General features: G+C 34.0%; 1 long non-coding RNA gene across 2 annotated transcripts in view; it reads left to right on the top strand.

Moving 5' to 3' along the window:
* Window positions 1–1,673: 1,673 nt before the first annotated feature.
* The window catches only part of LOC129233149 (uncharacterized), a 41,340-nt gene continuing 20,884 nt past the window's right edge, over window positions 1,674–22,129 (top strand). For both annotated transcript variants that reach the window (XR_008581432.1, XR_008581431.1), the window contains exons 1-3: window positions 1,674–1,760; window positions 6,292–6,438; window positions 7,433–7,570. This is a non-coding gene — a long non-coding RNA (uncharacterized LOC129233149). The remainder of the gene's footprint in view (window positions 1,761–6,291; window positions 6,439–7,432; window positions 7,571–22,129) is intronic.

Here is a 22,129-nt window from a genome sequence, read left to right as displayed (position 1 = left end):
TGAAATTTAAGCGTATTTTTGTCCCACATGTGACGGAAGAATGGCCCTAAATAGTTTCAACTATGCAACAGGAAAAGAAAATAAATGTCAGAATGAAGTTATTTGATGCTGAACTACACAGGAGACAGAAAGAATCCTTACTTAAGACTTGATATCTGAAAGAAAGTTAATTTTGGCAGAAAATTAAATTTGCTGCTAAATATTCCTAATTGTTCAAGGAACAAAAATGCTTTACAGTACAATTTTCAATAGCGTTCATTAGAAACACATCTTTGCACGCTAATGGCTAACAGGAGGAATCTGCCCTTAAGAATAGATGACAGGAATAAATTTAATTCTGGCAGTAATTAAATTAATTATACATCAAAATGGTTTTACTAAATGAAGGAAATTAAACAATTTACTCACGATAACAGATTTCTAGTTGACGCAGATCTACGCACGCTAAAGGCTGAACAGGAACAATTCTGACAAAAGTCAACACGTCTGAGAAAAATGATTGTTAATTTTGGATAATTAAGTAACTCAGTAGCTTTAATTATGCAAGGAAAAGGAAACATCTGAATGTTTCACAAAGGATAAACGTTTAATGATGTGAATACATGCACGCTTACAGGAAGAATCCTTGAGGACGTCTTAAAGAAATGTACGTTAATTTAGGCGGGAAATTAAAAGAAGCCTAATAGTTTCGATTATTCAAGGGGGGGGGGGAGCAAAAATCTCAAGCACACGAGAAACGTTTATTTAATGCACACTTATGCAAGCTAACGACTAACAACAATTCCCATATTATATTAGATATCTGAAAGACGTCTAATTATGGCATAAATAAATATAAATTTTGTCCGGATAGAAAGTACAGATGCACAGAATGATAATCTAGAAAAAAAACCTAAGGCCTAGCCATAATAAATCTTAATACATGCTTTTAATTTCATGACCGTTGTACTGTCCAACTACAGATTGCATGGAATTTTCAAACGTCCAGATCAACGAATCTATGTGAATAAGGGGGAAAAGTAAAAATTTGACGCGCGTATTCCGCTCATTTGAATGAGACTCTGCTTCTGCAAAAGCTGACATATGTAAAAAAATAATAAATTTATCCATTTCCGGCTGTAAAAACGGTGTTTGTCATTCCATACAATCCGTGGTCAGACAGTAAGCATAAATAAAGGAACATGTTCTTTTTCAAAATAAAAAAAAACAAAAAGATACAACTTACTATAGTCACATCCAAGAAAATGTTTCACTTACTTTCATGCATATTTAATTGTAAAAATCTCATCATAATAAATACATTAACACATTACTCATTACTACATTCTTCAAGCCATTTTTTAAACCAAGCACGAGGTACAGGGTACAGGAAGAATCCTTGTCGCCAAGTCTTAGAATGATATCATTTAGCGCCAAAATATAGGGTTGCCTCCCGTTAAATCATCACCAAAACCTCACCAGACAAATATATTAAAATTACAGCCGGAAAAAAAACTCTAGAATGCTTAAATTGAGTTTATAATTACGCTTCAAGCTTATAATGCCCTTTTTTTTTGGTTAGGTTGGTTCCACCATTCATTGCATTTGCTGCGTGCACTAGTGTTTCATAGTTTAGCCTTGTGAATACATTTTATTTTATTTATATTGTTTCAGTTTAGCTTTGGCAACAGATTGATGTAAATAGAAAATAATTTGTGAAAACTTTTGGTTTCAGAATGTCCCCGCGGCAAGTTTACACATAGTAAAAATTCTAACAAGGAGTAAGTGCATGAAATATTTAACCAAATTTAAATGTTTTTTTAAAAGTCTTAAAACACTTCAATAATAAGAAAATGACACACAATTAATTAAAGAATGTTTTATAGGCATGAAGACAACAACGCTATATTATTGTAAGCTATGAGATGCGAATCTGTTTCTTAATTAGAAATGAATGGTGATTTTCAAAACTAAATAACACAAAAATATTAAATGTTTGAAACAGTGCAGAGCAAAGAAAGCGTCCAGGCCCCGTTTTGAAGTAAGACAGTAATAAGACACAGAACGTGCGTAAATGTGCCCCAATGAACATGCGTAGACGTGCTCCGTTGGCAAGTTTGGATTTATTTTTTACATGCAACAAAATATAATATGTTTTCTGTCCATACAAATGACCTCTCAAAAAAGGATAAAATTCTGCTAATTTTTATATATTTATTTGTTCTTTACTGTATTATTTAGTCACAATAAGCTTCAAAACGTTCAACGCAAGATTGACTCAACCCACACAACATAAACTGGTGGAATAGACGTTGAAAAGTCGTCGAATCTGGTCTAAACACTCGTCTATAACTGATCTAAAAACCGTCCGTAACTCGTCGAAATGTCCCCTCCGAACAGTCGAAAGTCGTCTTATAAACGTCGAAAAGACGACTACAATGGATAAAAAAATGGTGGAATTAGAGCACTATTAGACGATATCCATAGCGCTAGATAACGTTACCAAGAACAGTTATAGATGATCTAAAAAACGTCTTCTAGGTGCGCTTATTAACGCAGCACACGTTTTTTCAATTCTGGACTCTTAATTGTAATGTTTATACGACACATTACATTTTCCTTAACCTTTTAACATTCATACACTTTTGTGTAATCTGCCAGTTCAATATTTTAGTACTTATTGCAATTACACTATTAAACTTAAAACCTTATTTTCAATTTTTCATGTGTGTAAGCTTATTTTTTTATCCAACAGTCTTATTTCCATATATCATTTTGAAACAGAAATCATCAACAAGATGAATAAGCTCACCGAAATCAATAAGGCGCTATAAAACAGACGCCAAAATATCAGAAGTAAAAAGCGGCGGTGCTGCTCGACGTACGTTGAAGCACGTGCTTCAACACTAATAACATAGCAACAAGTGTTGCCAATTATTTCAATAAATTATAAATATCATCATTGTCATTAATATTTTTTAAAAATAAAGTTCTAGCCCTTTAACCGTTGTTACATGAACTAATGAACTATTTTTAATTCACTTTTTGCAGCAATTAGCACCACCGCAATCCGCTTTCACCCATCACTGTTTGTGCTGATTCTACTGGACACTTCTATTCGACATTTAGTAGACGACCCTTGTGGATGATCTAATTTACGTCTGTAAAGGATAACTAATAGACGTCCAGTTATAGATGTTTAATAGAACATCTAGAAATGACGTTTATTAGTTGTAGAATAGATATCACCTTTAGATGTAGATGAGTTTCGACGAGATATAGTCGTTTTATAGACGAGTGTGCTGTGCGGGAACTTGGTAGAAAAAGTTTTTTCATCTGCATGCTGAACCGAAGCTCGATGGATGCTCAAAAACTTGTGAGACTATTTGCTAGGGAGTAGCATCAATTTGGTATGACTTTTGGATCTCCAGTTATGACTCGTTTCGGAAAAAGGGCACTGCGTATAGGTGTAAACGTCCCCCAGTCTACCCTGCAATAAATGATAATTTTTCATCAGAAGAAAAAAATGTATATTTAAAACTCCTTTAGTTTTAGAGTAGTTTTTCTAGTTTTGGCTGTAGTGTCATTTCATGATCAAAAATTACATTATCCCTAATCTCCCCTTGGAAAATGGTGATCATTTTTTCTAAAATTTATCAAGCTACTATATTCTAATTGTTTATTTTAAATTTAGAATGAATTATATTAGAAACATAAATTGAAAACAAAAATTGCACTGGTTTTTAAACAAAAGCACTCAAGTTTTATTCATCAAACTATTATTCTTCAATTTATGATTTTTAAAAGAATGTATTAAAAATATTATGCTAAAATTATTTTTCTTATATCAGCTTCTAAATATTACATTTAATAGTCCTTTGAGTTATAAGTGGAACTGAAATTACTTTGGTAGTGTTGCAAGTTTCTTTTCATAACTTTACCAACTGTTACAGAAGGGAGTTTTTATATAATGGAGTTATTAGCGATTTATTCACATAAAATATTTTTTTAAATGAACATTTCAGAGAAAAATATATCAAATATTCATTAATTACCTCTAATTAATTCTTATATTTATGCATTAATAGTAGTATAGTAACTACAAATTGGTTAGATTAGACCCCTTTAGCTTTAGCACACTTTTGGATAGTTTAAGACTCTTTTGGATGATAATCTTCCTGCTCTGTCCAAAACCCTGGTCCTGATTACATTATTTTGTTAAAATGTAGAGTATGCAACTAGACACTTTCTTTGCCAGAACTATTTAATTTTCTGTTTGATAAGAATATTATTTTGTTTTGAGTTGGTGTGTTGCTTGAACTAACCAAAAATAAAACAATGCTAATCAAACAGTAAAAAGTAAATTAAATAAGTTATGGCAAAAAAAAAAAAAAAAAAAAATCTTGTTGGGCAGCCCCGGATCTATAAATACTTCCCCCTCCCCCTGCAACAAAATCTGTAGAACCCCTCCACAGACGCCAGCAGTGCATATTTGCAACGTTATAAGTCTTAGTATTATTCTTTTTTTTTCTTCAATTTCTTGGGCGGTTAGACCCCTTAAGGACGTGAGCCGCATAAAGACATGGAGGGCTGCTTAAGGACATGAGCTGCATACCTGCACTGCAGGTACACAGATCCGGGCTTGATATTGTAAACTCTACATTTGGACAAAATGCTATGAAATGACCTTTTAGCAAGTTAACATACAATGCATGAACTGAACTGGTTTATTTACAACATCACTCTTGATTCAAATCCTAATTTTATACAATATTTGGGTCATTCTTCTGCAATGTGGAATTTTGCAAACCTGAATTTTTAATTTTTTAATTTTTCAGGAATGATGCAGTTTGGCATTTTTTCGAAAGACAAAATATGTATCTTGGGAAAACTACACTAGTTCATAAAATATGTACATTTATTTTGCAGATAATGATGCGTTAGTTTGTAAAATTGACACAAAGTGTCATTACCATCCCATGTTAAAAAATCATGTAGAAATTACAAGAAAAAAAAATTAGTGGTTTTAATGTTTACAGTTAAGTACTAGCAATAGCCTGTGACAGAAAATAAAAAACAAATAGGTTAAATGCTCCAGTAGTCAGCCTTTTAGAGATCAGTTGTTAAGTTTTGTTAACCTATAAATTTCAGCTGTCAATACAACAACAAAAACGATGTAAAACTTTAGGCTGTACCTTTCTGATAATGATTCTCTAACTTGTTTCTGGAATAATATTTTTATTTTAAAAACCAAGCTATATTGTTAATATGAGAAAATGGTCCAGTAGTCGGCCATAGAAACCCAGTAGTCGGCCATGCATGGAGCCACTAGTCGGCCGTTTCATTTTCGTTTCTCTTATAAAGTGTAAGTGAATAAATTTGAACAAAATTGAATGCTTATATTTTGTTGCCATTTTAATTTTTCCTAAATATGACAAATTATACTTACCTTACTATTATTGACTCATTTCAATAGCAAAACACTAGAACAGCCAGAAATAACTTCTGGGGGGGGGGAGGGTTGATCAAATCACCTTCTGGAGGGATTTTTTGATCAAAAATACCTTCTGGAGGGTTTTTTGTTCGAAAATACCTTCTGGGGGATTTTTTTTTTTTTTGATCAAGAATACCTTCTGGAGGGGAGGGGATGATCAAAAATACCTTCAGGAGGGTTTTTTTAAATCAAGAATACTTTCTGAAAGGGTTTTTTGATCAAGAATACCTTCTAAAGGTTATTTTTTTTATCAAAAATTTCTTCTGGATGGGTTTTTTTTTTTTTTTTTTGATCAAAAATACCTTCTGGATTTTTTTTTAGAATCAAAAATACCTTCTGAAGGGAAGATTTTGATTGAAAGAGTCCTTTCATTCGTATAAACTACTGTATTAGAATTTGCATTTATGTTAAAACAAATGCCTTTGAGAGGTGCTTTACCCCCCCCCCCCCCCCCAGGGTTGGCCCAATTGGACCCAATTGGGTTGTACCCAATGGGTTTTTTTGACAAAACCCATTTAAAAAAGCCCATTATTTAGCCCACTTTTGGGTTTTTTTTAAATTTCCTGAGAAGTTTTTAAAAATATTTATTAATTTAAATACTTTCTCAATTTAAACTTCTTTTTTATTTGTTCTTCACCACAGACAATTAACGTAAAAAATGAATTTTGATCTTTAATAGTATTTGTTGACTCTTAACGGCATTAAAAATATACTTCAGAGATTTTAAATAAATGTATTTAATTTTTTTCTTAAACTGGTCAATAAATAACTCAAATTATCTTGACCAAGTCCTGTCACGTCTGATTTTCTATTTGTAGATCGTACAGAGGAAACTAATCTAGTTAAAAGGCTTTCATGTGAATTATTTTTCTGCTCACCAACACGTGACAAATCTGGAATAAACACAAGGTATATTTTTTTAGAAGTAAACAGATTTTTCAAACGGTCGACAGAAAACAGAACAGGTACAGTATTTTCATTATCTTACGAAAAAATTTAATATTTCTTACTCTGTACACAGAAATAGAGAAACAGGCAACATAAAATTCAAAGAAATGTCTTGATTAAGCTGGAATTCAATAAAAAGGGATTTAAACTACTTGAGGTTTTACAGTAGTTTTGCATAACAAAATGAAATACAATAAAGTAAAATGCAAAAAAAAAATGTTGTAATTGCAAACGAACAATAGATTTTATCACTCGAGATGTAACAATGTTTAGCCTTAACTGTTGGTAATAATGAAAATTAAAAAATCTGAAACTTCACCATTCTTGGGTTTTTTCGTCTTTTATACTTTTCTTCAGAAAACGCTGAATTTTAGCTAGTTTTCCAGCTTTTTTTTACCCAAAGACAATTTTTGCACTTGGTCCATATACTTACGCCAACAATATGCTACAAGTACTCCACATTTTCCTTAAAAAAGACAAAAAAAAAAACCACATTTCTTTTAAAAAACCCAACTTTAGTTTGGTTTTTTTGGGTTTTATTTAAAAAAAACCCTGAGTCCATGGGCTTTTTTAAAAAAACCAGGGTTTTTGCCAACCCTGCCCCCCCCCCCCCATAACGCTGCACCACTGCCAGGTGAAACAAGCATAAATTTGTTAAGTCAACCATTTGCTAATTTTTCAATGTGCAGCCAAGAATTCCTTCCAATTTTTTTAAAAATTGAACTTAGTGTAGATTAATTGAAATGTTACATGGTCGTGCATTTACGCAGGGGTTGCTATGCACCTAGAAAAGAGGGAAAACATGGAATTGTCAATAACCTGGACCTGGCCATGATATAACTCCGTAATTTTATTGATTTAAAATAGAAAAATCATACAAAAAGCATTCTAAATCAAAAGCAAATTAATGTAGCAATTTGCTACTTTTTGTTTCTGTCTGTCCGTCTTTGCATTAATTATTATTAATTCATAATTATTTAATCCTCTTTAATGCCATTGTTTCACTTGCAGATATTTCAAATGGGAGATTTCGGGATGAATGAAATAAATCATCATCTGCCTTCCTGATGTATTCTTACTGTTTTGCTTCCAAGTTTCGGCATCTTCAATATTGTGGTTTGATGTAGCATTACTGCAGGCCAGAGAATGGTAACTCTTTCTCTCTCCTTAACTGTTTTTATATGCTGGGATTGTTTGTGATTCAGTCCTAGCTACGAACCCCTTACTCAGTAGCATTTTGTAGTTAAGGTCTGTTTCATCTCAGTTAAATGTTTGATCTCACATTAAGCTCTCTCTGCTTAAATTGCTTCATTTCTTCGTGGTTTGGTGTTAGGTTTTCACCACAAGTGTTCAGCTGACGTATTTCATATTGCCTTTTCCATTTGCCTTGTTAGCTTATGCTAGCTGTAACTTCTGAAGAGCATTCTTAAAAATTTTAAGAACTGTAATTAGAAACTTACATAAACAATTATAAAAAATTCAAACGTCTTCAAGTATTGTAAATCAACAGAAAAAAAATGCAATATTTAAGCAGTAATAGCGAGCTCCATACTAGCATGGAGTGATATCTGAGTGGTCTCATTCTGCGCTAGATGTCACTCCAGATAGTTTTCTCATTCCGTGGGAGAGAGTTTTCCGCTAAACTCATAAACCTTGTTTAAACAGAGCCAGCAATAACAATTTAATTTTTACATTAACAATAAAATTAAAAAATATTTAGCAAAGTTTTGTATTCCAAAACAAATGAAAACATTCATTACGAAAAAAAATCTTGTATTTTTTGGCGGGCCCCTAAGCTAGGGGCAGAGCCGGCCTTAAGCCAATTAGAGCAAAAGAGCCCAATGGGGCCCCGCGCCAGCAGGGGCCCCGCTCTAAAAAAAAAAAAAATTTCCCCTCGCAAAAATAAACAAGAAAATAAAGAAAATAAAAAGTTCAAATGAACTTAACTGATAATAATTATAATATACTTAACTGATATTTAAGCTGGGGGTATGGAGCTACTTTCAGTGTGATTAAGGGAGTAGGGGGGATTCCCTGAGACTTTTAGCATCCCTATTAAAGTAAGCAAATATCTGTCCCTAGAAACCTATCTGAAACTAGTAGTATCAGATACATTTCCAGAAGAAGAAAAAAAACATATGGCCGATTGAACATTTTTAAATCCATATCTAAGGCCATACCCGCTGTACCCTATAACCGTCGGTCAAGAGAAAGGAACTAGGTAGTGGGGAACCAAAGTACAAATTTTTAATGATTATCAGCAATTAATACGGGCCCCTATCCCAGGATCTTACTATCACATTGGCAATGCGGAAATTTACCCCCGAGATTCCGAAATTTCAGGAATCTCCAAAGCAATCTTTTTAATTTATTTCATTTATATATTTACTTTTATTATTTTTTTACTTTCTTCATTTGTATTGATAAAAAATCTTAAAACTCAGCAGTAATGACAATTTTTTCAATACACAATTAACACTAACGTAGGTGCAATTCTGAAAAATAAGCAAACAAAAGATACTTCAAATACTGTGTGCATTTATTAGCGTAAAACCTCTCCATAACAATTCTATAAAGCAAATTGCCATTAATCTTCTAACGTTTCTACATATTGCCTGGAAATAGGTTTTTAAGTCTTCAAGCCCAAAAAATTTCTTGGAGCATCCATCAAATCCTGACATATCTCCCCTAACGTGACTGAAGATGCGTTTTTAAAATTCAATTTCAAAAAATTCAGGAGGAAGCTACTCCTTACCTCAACTTTATCACAAAAAAACTGACTAAAAGTACATCATTCAGTTTCAATTTTAAAGGATTTCCAAGGAAGGAAAATTCATAAGTTTCACCACCCTCCTCCCTTTCTTCTCCTCTAACGTCTCCAAAGCACAGAAATTTTGGGCCGTCACAAATGACTTTTCCCAGCCTCCCTTTTATATTGTTTACCCCTATATTTCACCCCTAGTTTAAAAAATCTTGGATCTCCTTCAGGCTCGTGCCCAGGACAACAGATATCCCATCTCTTGCCCCCCCCCCTCCCCCCGTGCACGCCCCTGCCGCAAAGACAGCCTAAAATATTGCTTTTAAGATTTAAATTTTAAAATATTTTCTGATAAAGTTATCTGAAACCTTTTTCCTAACTAATGACCCCTTTCTTTAGAATCAGCACAATAGCTTAAAATTTTCGTTTTAGAAAATACTACTACGAGAGAACTCTCGAACCCTTCTTTCTCTTGGATAGCATAAAACTGATTTCAATTTCGAAAAAAAAATAAGGGAAGAATCACTTCCCTTTTCTTCCATTGTTTCCAAACAGAGCCTAAAATTGAGTTTTTAACACTTCAATATGGAAAATTTTTCAAAGAGTCACTGAATGCCCTAACGTCACCAACGATAGTCTAAAATTGCGCCTTAAAGCCCTCGATAGGAGATCACTAAATTCCTTTCATCTCCATTTTCATCAACATCACCTTGGGACTAAAATTCCGGAAATTTTTTTTTAGAGGAACCCTTAATTTCCTATCATTACCAAAATTAATCTAAACTTATTTTTAAATTTTTAAAATAATTCGGTAGGCAGGAAACCTCCGCCTTACTCCTTTCCCTTCATTTTACACAGAATTGTCCAAATTTGCGATTTTAGACGTTGGCTTTGAAGACCCTTCCGGGGAGCGTGGGTGGTTTATCTGACCTCTAACGCCCCCCCCCCCCAAACTTTTATCTCCGTACCAAAACTGCTGTTTTTAAACTTCAATTTCGAAAAATTACCCAAGAAGAGCTCCTCCGTTCCCTGCAATTCCGTTCCACTTCTGACATCCCATGCAAAGACGGCTGATTTTTTGCATGTAGTCTAAAATCCCTTTTTTAGAACTGATAAATTTTGGTGCATTTTCTTTTTCCGTCTAAGCTGTAAATTGCGTAGGCGGCTCGTACGAGAGTACCCCCCCCCTCGGGCGGGGGGAGCAACCGCCCGCTCACTGCCAATGGTGAAGGGAATTGCCCCCTCACTTTTCATATTCTCAAAGTTGCACAATAATGATCGATACATAAAATGATTTTTTATGGGTGGATTGATTTATTCCACGAAAATAAAATTCTAACTAAATGGACTTTTCTAGTGTTATTTCACGATAAACGAACTTTGAATTGAAAGAAGAAAGTCTACAGTGGTCATCCGTCCCGGTTTTGGAGGCCATATTCCACATTTTTTGGAATTAATTTAATCAATCATGTTAAAATCCCACAATATCGTCCAATTTTACAAAAAAAAAAAAAAAAACAAGAAATCAGCAGCCGAGGCGCCATTCCCTAACCCCCACACTTCTTTTTACCCCCCCCTTTTCTCGTGTACCAAACGCATATGATTGAGCATAAATATTCTCAGAGCTATTTTTCTTACGTTCTTAAAATTTACACTTATTTTTGTGGTCATTCATTCATTCTTTCATTTAATAATAATAATAATAAAAAAATTAAAAAAGAAATGTGATGTAGAAATTTGAAGGAAGACGGACAATTGGGGCAGTTTCGAATCCTTGCCTGAATCAGAAAAATCGGTCGGCACCTCGATTTTGTATCACCGTTCTGTTTAGGGCCCCGTCAGATCTCTCAAATCGGGCCCCGCATCTGCTAAGGCCGGCTCTGACTAGGGGTCCCCAAAGCCCTTGATTCTCCGACTTACACTTAAATTATGACCTGCTAAACGCTATATCAGCAGAGTAGTTTTCAAGGCTTTTTGGTGCATAAATTGATTTAATATTATGTAAATGCCGCTGGTATGGCAAATAATAAGGAATGGTGGGCCACCATTACTTTACTGTGTCAAGATCAAAAGAGTTATTTGAAGGTAAAATTAAGGGTAACAACAACGTTTTATTGCACAAAACTTGCAGGTTATTGGACACATGTGTTTCAATTTTGCAAAGAACACTTTTTCCAGTGCAAACGAAGTGTATGGATGAAAAGACATCGGACAAAAGCCGAAAGTAACTTGAAGGGGTTTTTTTCTTGATCTGACTGTATCCTAACTGACTGAATTCAAGTTAATTATTCTCGTATTTTTCAAAGCAGCCTTTAAAACAATTGCCAGTGATCTATAGGACATGGGCAAATACAAACTACCATACTCAATGTGGACAGAGAACTGTCGACTGTTAGACCGCTATCGGACACATCAGCCTGTGCTACATTTGCAAGTTTAATCCTCATTTGTGACGTTGTAGAAAAAAATCTTCATTTCTAAATGTGTTTTTTTCTTTTCTTTAAAGTCATTTATATGTAAAAGCAGCATCTTCATTTACGTTTGAAGTAATAACTCAACAGTTTGAAACTATTGTAACTAAATAGACTACTTTAGAAGAGAAAAACAGTGCTCTAGAACAAAGGACGCAGTTGACAGCAGTGAACAACACAAAGAAAGGGCAAGCTAGGGGCGGCAGAGCATGTGTGATGTGCACGCTGCATAAACATTTGAAGGCCATTTCGCAATTGCCTAGGTCATTCAACTAACTGTACATTACGTATTTATTTCTCTAGAGTCTAATTTCAGCCATTTGTAGTTTCAAATGAGAGACAATTATAAATTGTCATTCCATTTTCGCCAGTTCGGTGAAAAATCTGGCTGAATATTGAGAATTTAAAGTCAAATGGGCAGCTAGAGATATTATTCGATTTTTGCTGAAATTTTCCAGATATAGGCTTTACATATATCTCAATTTCATTGTTTTTTACTCCTGATGTCCAGTGTTATAGGTAATTGACCGATTAATGCAAGAAAAAGCGTAGTGCGCTTCATATCAGTTGTTTTAAATAGCTTCCATTTGTTGTCCTTGCAAAAATGTAAATGAAAGGCACCCCATGGTTTTTTTACATTAAAGTTAATGGTTTGATCAATTTGTCATACTTAACGTACAAAGTAACGTATTTTTTCCGTTTTAGTTTAGATAATTTTGCATTGAATTTAAATTCAAGGTGGTAGCCAAATTACCTCTTCAGATGGAGTAAGTTTTAACTTTGTACTTCAACTTTAGTGTAAGGCTTCAAAAGCGAACTGTTCTAGAAAGAGGTACTACTTATCCCAACACACTATATAAAGATTTTATTGTAGTGATACTAGCTCTTTCTTTTATCTCTTTTGTTTTACAGACATGCAGCTTGTTGAATCCTAGTTATGTTTGGAACTGTTTTATGTATAATTTATGTTAAAAATATATAATACAAGTAAAAGTATTTTCTTACTGTATAAATTCAGAATTTATAAAACTTATGTAATTTTGCTGCCTGTATTAATTTTAAACAGGTCTTGGACAGTAGTTTGTGTTTTTGACAGTTACATAAAAACCCATGTCAAAAGTGGAATTTTGACTTGACGATAAAACCCATTCATTAGATCCAGACACTGTCAAAGACTTTCCAAGCTTGGTTCCAATTGTATTGGATAATCATTAAGCATTTTGTCTTCAACAATGATGACACTTATAATGTTGCTTTCAGAAGTCCTGGTTTTAACACGCTGCGGAAAAGCCATTCTTGTGTTTGCCCTGGACCTGCAACTGATTTGAAGTGGGAGTTTAAAAAAAAAGTCTATTCGACCACTGTTTGAAAACAGTATTTTTTGTTTATTGCAACTTATCCTTTGCTATGTTTAAAAAAATGAGCATGTGCATCAAAATGAAATCGTATTTGTGACAAAAAACAAAAGAAAAAAAGAAGGTTTAGCAACTCTTCAGAATAGACATTTAAGGTTTCATGCTAAGGAGGAATCCTATTCTTGTGAATATAGTCTAAAGGCGTTTTCTCAAAGTTAATATTTGAAGAAAGATTTGAGGATATACATTATGGAAAAACTATATTCTTGTGACTATTGTAAAAAGACATTTTCTGTTAATTAAAAATTGAAAAGGCATTGGAAAATACACACAATTAAAAAACTATTATTGCGAGGGTTGTGGGAAGACATTTTCTGATTGTTCAAATTTGAAAAGTCATTTGAGGATACACACTAAAGAAAAACCATATTCTTGTGAGTACTGTCTAAAAGTTTTTTCTACAAGTTCTGATTTGAAAAAGCATTTGAGGATGCAACATACAAATGAGAAACCTTATTCTTGTGAGTATTGTAAAATGACATTTTCTTTTAGTTCATATTTGAAAACACATTTGAGGATACACACAAATGAAAAACCATATTCTTGTGAGTATTGTAAGAAGACATTTACTCGAAGTTCACATTTGAGGACACATTTGAAGATGCACACAAATGAAAAACCATATTCTTGTGAGTATTGTGACAGAACATTTTCTGTTAGTTCAGGTTTGAAAACACATTTGAGGAAACACACAAAGGAAAAACCATATTCTTGTGAGTATTGTAAAATGACATTTTCTTTTAGTTCATATTTGAAAACACATTTGAGGATACACACAAATGAAAAACCATATTCTTGTGAGTATTGTAAGAAGACATTTACTCGAAGTTCACATTTGAGGACACATTTGAAGATGCACACAAATGAAAAACCATATTCTTGTGAGTATTGTGACAGAACATTTTCTGTTAGTTCAGGTTTGAAAACACATTTGAGGATACACACAAATGAAAAACCATATTCTTGTGAGTATTGTAAGAAGACATTTACTCGAAGTTCACATTTGAGGACACATTTGAAGATGCACACAAATGAAAAACCATATTCTTGTGAGTATTGTGACAGAACATTTTCTGCTAGTTCAGGTTTGAAAACACATTTGAGGAAACACACAAAGGAAAAACCATATTCTTGTGAGTTTTGTAAAAAGACATTTTCTGCAAGTTCAAATTTCAAAACACATTTAAGGATTCACACCGATGAAAAACCATATTCTTGTGAATATTGTAAAAAGACATTTTCTGATGGTTCAAGTTTGAAAACACATTTGAGGATACACACAAATGAAAAACCATATTCTTGTGAGTATTGTAAAAAGACATTTTCTGTTAGTTCAAATTTGAAAACACATCTGAGGATACACACCAGTGAAAAACCATATTCTTGTGAGTATTGTAAAAAGGCATTTTCTCAGAGTTCAAATTTGAAAACACATTTGAGGAAACACACCAATGAAAAAACCTAATATTGAGAGTAGAAAAGTTTTTTCTATGACCTCACATTTCAGGCAGTGAGAAGCAAAGGGATATAAGTAGACTGTTAAAAGTTTTCGAATAGATCACGTTTAAATTTCAGATCCTAGGTAGGCATTCTTAAAAATTAATAAAATCAAGATCATGCTGTGTAGCAGAACCTACTAGAGCTCTTGCCCCAAAACAGAAGAGAAGTCCCCCTACTATTTGTGCTGGTTACCTCTAAATGTTTAATTTTGTCATTTACACCCTTTTGCTTCTTATTGCCTCATTTGAGCATACACACTAATGAAAAACCATATTCATATGAATATTGTAAAAAGGTATTTTCTGTTATTTTAAGTTTGGAATGGCACTAATGAAGAACCATGTTCGTGCTAGTGCTGTAAAAAGATATTTTCTGTTTTTTTAAGTTTGAAACAGCACTAATGAAGAACCATGTTTGTGCGAGTGTTGTAAAAAGACATTTCCTCATCCTTCAAATTATAAAATTCATTTGATGATCCACATTAACGAAAAAACTTGTTATTGTAAATATTGTAAAATGTTATTTTCAAATCGGCCGAGTAAGAAAAGTTATTTTAGGACATGTACTGAAGAAAAACATAGTCTTGTGAAATTTGTAAAAAAGAACTTTTTTGCAGCTCAATTTTAGAAAGACATTTAGGGGTGAAGCAAGTATCAAGGAGTGCTATATTCTTATAAGTTTTTTAAGATCTTTTCTTTTAATTCAAGTTTGTATAAAACTTTGTGAATGCATACTTTGGGATAACCGTATTGTTAATTTAAATTGTGGATTGTTGTCTATAAATAAATGAATATCCACATGCTAAAACCTGAAACATGTCTGAAGTTTTCAAAAAAGGTTTTAGTGCTTGTTTGTTCTCTAATATTCGGCAACCGAATAATAAACAATATTTAATGTGCTACAATTGGTAAAGTAACTCGTATTTTTATACAATGAGTGGAAGGTATTATACAGCAGGAATAGGAAGTTATTCGATTTTGTTACTCAATTTGAAAAAAAATTTCACTTAAGAGAATGAAATACAAACTCAGATTATCACGGCTTATATTTTGTTGCCATTTTAACTTTTCCTAAATATGGCAAATTACATTTACCTTACTATTATTCACTCATTTCAATATTGAAGCACTAGAACAGCCAGAAATAACTTCTAGAGGTTGGTGTTTTGATCAAAACTGCCTTCTGGAGGAATTTTTTGATCAAAAATATCTTCTGGAGGGTTTTTTGTTCAAAAATACCTTCTAGGGGATTTTTTTTTATCAAGAATACCTTCTGGAAGGTTTTTTTTTTTTTTTTTTTGATCAAGAATACCTTCTGGAAGGTTTTTTTTTTTTTTTTTTTTTGATCAAGAATACCTTCTGGGGGGGGATGATCAAAAATACCTTCGGGAGGGTTTTGTTTTTGATCAAGAATACCTTCTGAAAGGGTTTTTTGATCAAAAATACCTTCGGGAGGGGTTTTTTTTTATAAACAAGAATACCTTCTAAAAGGGTTTTTTGATCAAAAAATACCTTTGGGAGGGTTTTTCTTTTGATCAAAAATACCTTTTGAAGGGTTTTTTTTAATCAAAAATATCTTCTGAATGGGTTTTTTTGATCAAAAATACCTTCTGGATGGTTTTTTTTAACCAAAAATACCTTCTGAAGGGAATATTTTGATGAAAAAAACCTTCTGAAAGGGGTTTTTGATCAAAAGAGTTCTTTCATTTGCATAAACTACTGTATTAGAATTTGCATTTATGTTAATAATAACCAATGCCTTTGAGGGGTGCTTTAACCCCCCCTCCCCCATAACGCTGCGCCACTGCCAAGGAAAACATGCATAAATTTGTTAAGTCAACCATTTGGCTAATTTTTCAATGTGCACCAAGAATTCCTTCCAATTTTTTTAAAAAAATTAAAATGTTACATGGTTGTGCATTTACGCAGGGGTTGCTATACACCTGGAAAAGAGGGAAAAGATATAATTGTTAATAATAGTCTCAAATCATCGAAATTTCTGGATAGGTGAGGAATTTCTTTTCTTTCCTTTCATATGAGGGATGCAGCTGCTGTGTACCAGTTGTGCTGTAAAGTGAGTTTCCTCAAACTTGTCTGAAAATTTTCGATTCGTTCTAATGTTAAGAATCATGCTCACGAAAATTGGAAATTGTGCTGCATAGCATTTTTATTCTATTTTTGAAATTTAACTCAGATTTAAGTAAACTCTCTACCGTGTTGGAAACATGCCAACGTTAAACCCGTTTAGGAAACTTCTTTTGCTTTGCTTCAGATTTCAACCCTCCTACTTACTGCAAATATTTAAATCATTTTGATGTTTGTAATTTATTTTTATAATATTCTATTCTAGAATGGCTTTTTTTTTATTTAGTACTTTATTTATTGATTAATTAATATTAGTTACAACAGAAGCAGGACAACACTGCAGCGGTCATCAGATTCCTGAAAAATTCTGTACACTATTTCTTAACTGGGAAATTTTTTTTGTAAGAAGCGTAAAGTTTTTGAGAATTAAAAAAGCATTACAATGTCTAAAGCAGATTTGTACTGTATTTTCCCAAGTAATAATCCATCATAGCATCCTTTGCAATTGAAAAAAATCAACTTTTAAAGCACTGTGTCATATGTATATAGTCCCAGGGTAGCCTCTCAAATGGGTAGGTTAAATGTATCACATTTATATTTTAAATCACAGTAAAACCTTGTTAAGTCGACCCTCAAGGGACCTAAAATTCTTGACCACTTATGCGGAGTGACTACTCATGTTGAGTGGGAAATTCAAATTAAGAAAAAGAAAAGCCTTAGAAATATTTTCATAAATAGCAGTAGACTTCTGTGAGAAAAACAGTAGCTTATGTAATCAATGTCTATAAATAAGTGGAAATTTTAAAAGGGGGGGGGGAAATACTAATCATAGTTACTTTGTTTTATTTTCTCTAACTTAAACATTACTTTAAAATTTTTTTATTGTATTGTGCTTATGGTACATTAAAAGAATCTATCAATGTTGACTGATGAAGTTGTTGCTTACGGGAAATAACTATCTCTTCTAACATACATCAGGCTTTAAATTCTGTTTGTTGTACCTCTCGTGGATGAATGTTAAATAATAACTTTCTCCATGTGTTAGGTTTTGTCTGTCTTGCTGGATGGAGTTCGATTCATATTCTCGGCACTCGGCAGAGGCACAGCAAGAAGTTTGCTTTGAATGACCAGAACCGAGGAGTGAGATTTCAAGTCAAAATGACTATCAAACAGCCTTTCAACTAGGTCCGACACTATTTTCTAAGATCCGATAAGGAAAAAGAGTTTTAGAAAACAATTTTCGGGTGACTAGTTAACCGGGGTAGAATTAAATTTGGTGACCAGTAAAGGAGGATCATTACTGTGAATTAAGTCCTTGTCGGGACTAAAGAAAAACGACCACTTAAACGGAGTGACCACTTAACCAGTAAACTCTTTATTCAGGTTTTACTGTATATTCATATTCTCTTACTCAATTTGCTTCGCATTGTGTACTTACAAGGGAAAGTTGTAAACTTGGAAAGAAAATCAAACAGATTATTTCTGCTTAACCAAATAAGATTTGGTAATTGTTTAAAATTGGAAATCGTACAATATTTTAAAAATAATTAAAATTCGGTTGACGTCGATAACCTGGAATTTTCTGTGAGCCCACCTGGAAAAGTCGGAAGTTTCATTCTCGAACTTTCCTGGCAACCCTCTTTATATTTCACAAACAAAAGAAATAAAAATCACAAAACTTTTCTAGTTTTAGATTGCATAAAATGCCATTTTGAATCAACATTTAAATTGAAATGATATTCAACAAGTTTTATCCAAATATTCGGTACCGTAAACCCCCGATTATCCACGAAATAGGGTGCCAAGTTAACGGTGGAAAAGCGAATTTCGCAAAATAGGTAAAAAGCGATCCTAGGGAAGTGATGTAATAGCTTTAAGAACCACATACTTTTAAAATACAGCTAAAAATGATATCAGTATGTGGAAAAAGATATGGTAAAAGCTAATAAAGGATCCTCATTTTAGCATCCAATCACATACACGTCATTTGATCGGACAATCAGATACAAATGTGGCGACCAGCAACAGGCTCCTGCCCCAGCTAGGCTGGTCCTAGGCAGTTTCTCAGTCCCCCATGAAGATCAAGGACCCTCTTAAAGCTATCCTTGCTCATTACCACCTCTTCTGGTAAGCAGATCCATTATCCCACGATCCTACTAAAGTAGTAATTTTTCCTCATTTCCAGGTTAGCCTGAGATTTGAATACAATGACCCCTCTTCCTGCTTTCTGCACAAAAATTTAATCCATTTTCATCTTTTATTTTGATAAATTTAAACAACTGAATCATGTCCCCTCTGATCCCCCTCTGCTCCAGGCTATACATATTAAGCCTATTAAGTCTGGTATCATAGTCTACATCTGAATGTCCCCTTACTAGTCTAGTCACCCTTCTTTGAACCATTTCCAATACAGAAATATCTTTCCTCAGATAAGGCGACCAAAACTGTACAGAAAATTCCAAAATTGTAATAAACCTCGAGCAGAAGCTGTGGCCCTTTTCAGGCTCTCTACAGGCCATGATTACCTGGCTGAGCCCCTCCACGAGACAAGTATCTTAACATCTAGTAATTGTCTAATTTGCGGTTCTGGCAACATGAATCTACTCATCTCCTCTGCTGCTCGAAACTTGACCCAACCGATCAAAAACTAAAATGTCTCGGAAAGCTTTATTGGTCTGCGCGATCTGTCGTGGCCTCCCAGAAATGAATTTCTCTTTATTTCTGCAGTGGCGGATCATGCGATTTCGGGACCCCAGGCGCAACCTATCTGGAGGCCCCCTTTAATTGACACAACGAAAGTGATATGGTTTCCTATATTTACAATGTAAAAAATCATATTTTTTTTAATCAACAAGCTTTTTTTTTGGGGGGGGGGATTATTCTTATTTAAAAAGGAAAAACAACGATATTTCTGACAAAAAAAGTTTACTGCGAAAAATTTTGTCTTTGTTTTTTGGTAATTTAGGTAGTGCAGGGTGTGAGATCCGAACCCCAATTTCAGACCATCTAGCAAAATCGCAGCTTTCCCCTGTTTTTCAATGCGCATCATTCAGTGGCGCAACCAGAGAGAAAAAAAATCTTAGGGGCGGGAGGTTTTTTTCATTTGGCCCAGAAAAAAAGAGAGAGGAGAAAGAGAACCTTTAATTGGATAGGAAAAATACGGAGAGAGGGGGGTCCGGGGGAAAGTTCTCCCCCGGGAAAAATTTTAAACTCGTAGTTTTAAAAACGCAGTTTTACACTTTCTTTGATGATGTTAGGGGGCACAAAGGTGCAGCTGCAGGCAGGTCCGGATCTGCGCACCCGCAGACCCCGTAGTGCGGGGGTGCACCTGGTTTTTTTACGGCCCAAGAAATTGAAGAAAAAACTGAAAAAATCTAGCACTCTAAGACTTATTAACGTTACAAATATACACTGCTGGCCTCTGAGGCCCTACAAATTTTGTTGTAGGGGGTCCAAAATTTATAGATCCGGTCCTGGGTGCAGGGGTCTCAGCAGAAAGTTGTTGACATTGAAGTCCTAAAAACACGATTATAGGTTATATTTATTGACGTTAGGGTAAGGGATGGAGCTGAGGGACTGCCTTTAATCGATTTTTTTTTCATAACAATAGATAGAGATCAATTCCACCTCCCCCCCTTCCCAATTTTCGAAACTGTATAGTTTCAAAAATACAACAGTAGACAAACTTTACGGGATATTTAAAATGTGATGAAAACCTTCGTGAGAGATTTGCTTTTGTTTCTTTCTTGAAAATTGTACAGTATAATGCAATCCATACTTAAAGGATAACTTAATAGGCTAGACCGGTTATAGTTTAGACACATTTTACATTTTGATTTTTGTTATATTTGTTATTTTATATTTTTCTTTACGAGGGTTACGTACCAAATCAAAATTTCCATCGGATTCAAGCAAAATTTTCTTATTAAATAATGATTTCAAACCTTTGTAGAGATAATGTATTCGCAACAATTCGTATCTTAAATTTCTTCTCGAAATTTATTAACTGCGAAATGAAGTTTTTAAGGGTTGTTTTGAAAAAAGATTTTTACAAAATATTTTGTTCGAGTGAGATGCTAAAAGTAAATTTGATTTAGTTAATGTAAATAAAGTATGGCTATCTTCTCCGAATTACGCTCTTTTAAATATTTCTAGAGTAATTTCATTCATTTGAGGGTTTTTTTTTTTGAGCAATCACGATTGTTTATTGTTCTCATTTGACTGTTTTTGGCGTTACGCTGATTTTATTTTCCCACCAGCACTCTCTGCCAGCACCACCGTCGCGTCGACCGGCCTCACGATGCTGCTCCTCTTACGAAAGCCGTCTCCAGGTTGCGTCCATGTCCTACACACACACGCCTACACACTGATGCCTGCGCACAGACACAAGCACACACTCCTACACACATACACACACTCATGCCTGCACACAAACACATATGTCTACATACACACATACGCACACTCATGCCTGCACACAGACACAAACACATGTGTCTACATTAGGGTGTCCCAAGATATAATGGCGAAAAAAAAATTTGTGAAATCGAATACGCATACCCTCCAAATTTTTTCCATTTCACCTCAGAAACATGAGAAAAAAGTTTCATTGCAATAAAATAACGGGAACCCGTGCCGACTTGAGGTCAAAGTTGGACCTGAAATCCCTGTACGGCGACTACAGTGGAAAGATTGCTAACTGCATAACTACTTACTACACGCGACATCAATTTATTTAAAGCAGATATTTACAGCAATATTAGACTAAAAGAAACATTACTGCACATATTTTTATTTCAATATTTGCTTTTTGCAGTTAGGATAGAGCTTCTGCTGCTCTTGAACGCAACGTAACACAGATTGTTTTTGTTCCTCATCAGATGTTAGCAAACCATGAAAGTCCTGCATCATTTTTACCGCTCTTTCAGCAGCATCGTTTACTGCTCTAATCATTGAGACATTCTTTTACACATCAAGGAATGAAATATTATTGATCATACCATAAAAGCTGGATGAATTTTTGTAGAGTAGCTTTTGAGATAATTGGGCCCACATTTTCGTATTTTTATCAAAAAGCACAAATTTTTGTTTTCGTGCTTTGACTGGCAAAATGCATTGAAGCCATGATTTCACGTATATTGTCACTACAAACAAGCAGACATCAAATAATGCTTCATTTTCCTTCGTATCTAATTTTAGTTGTGAACTAAATAGTAATAGTTTTAGGGAGTAAATCGCTCGAGCCATCCATCGAGCTTTGTGCATGACTCCCGGTGGTCTTATTTTAAATTCCTTTTCTGTATCTCCACCTAAAAATAGGATAGGCAGTTCTATCAACTCTTGATAGTCATCCCTGACGGTAATATTAGTAAGTTCAGCACGGTAAAAATCAAGTAAATTTTCCAAGTTAGGGTACCGTTCGGAACAACTCCGCAGCTCCTCCATAGCACTGTATTTAAGTGAGATAGATCAGTTCATAT

This window comes from Uloborus diversus, unplaced genomic scaffold (assembly GCF_026930045.1).
Source record: "Uloborus diversus isolate 005 unplaced genomic scaffold, Udiv.v.3.1 scaffold_207, whole genome shotgun sequence".
NCBI classification, from domain to species: domain Eukaryota; kingdom Metazoa; phylum Arthropoda; class Arachnida; order Araneae; family Uloboridae; genus Uloborus; species Uloborus diversus.
The sequence above is the reverse complement of the archived record's forward strand: the minus strand, read 5'-3'. Positions and strand labels throughout refer to the sequence as shown.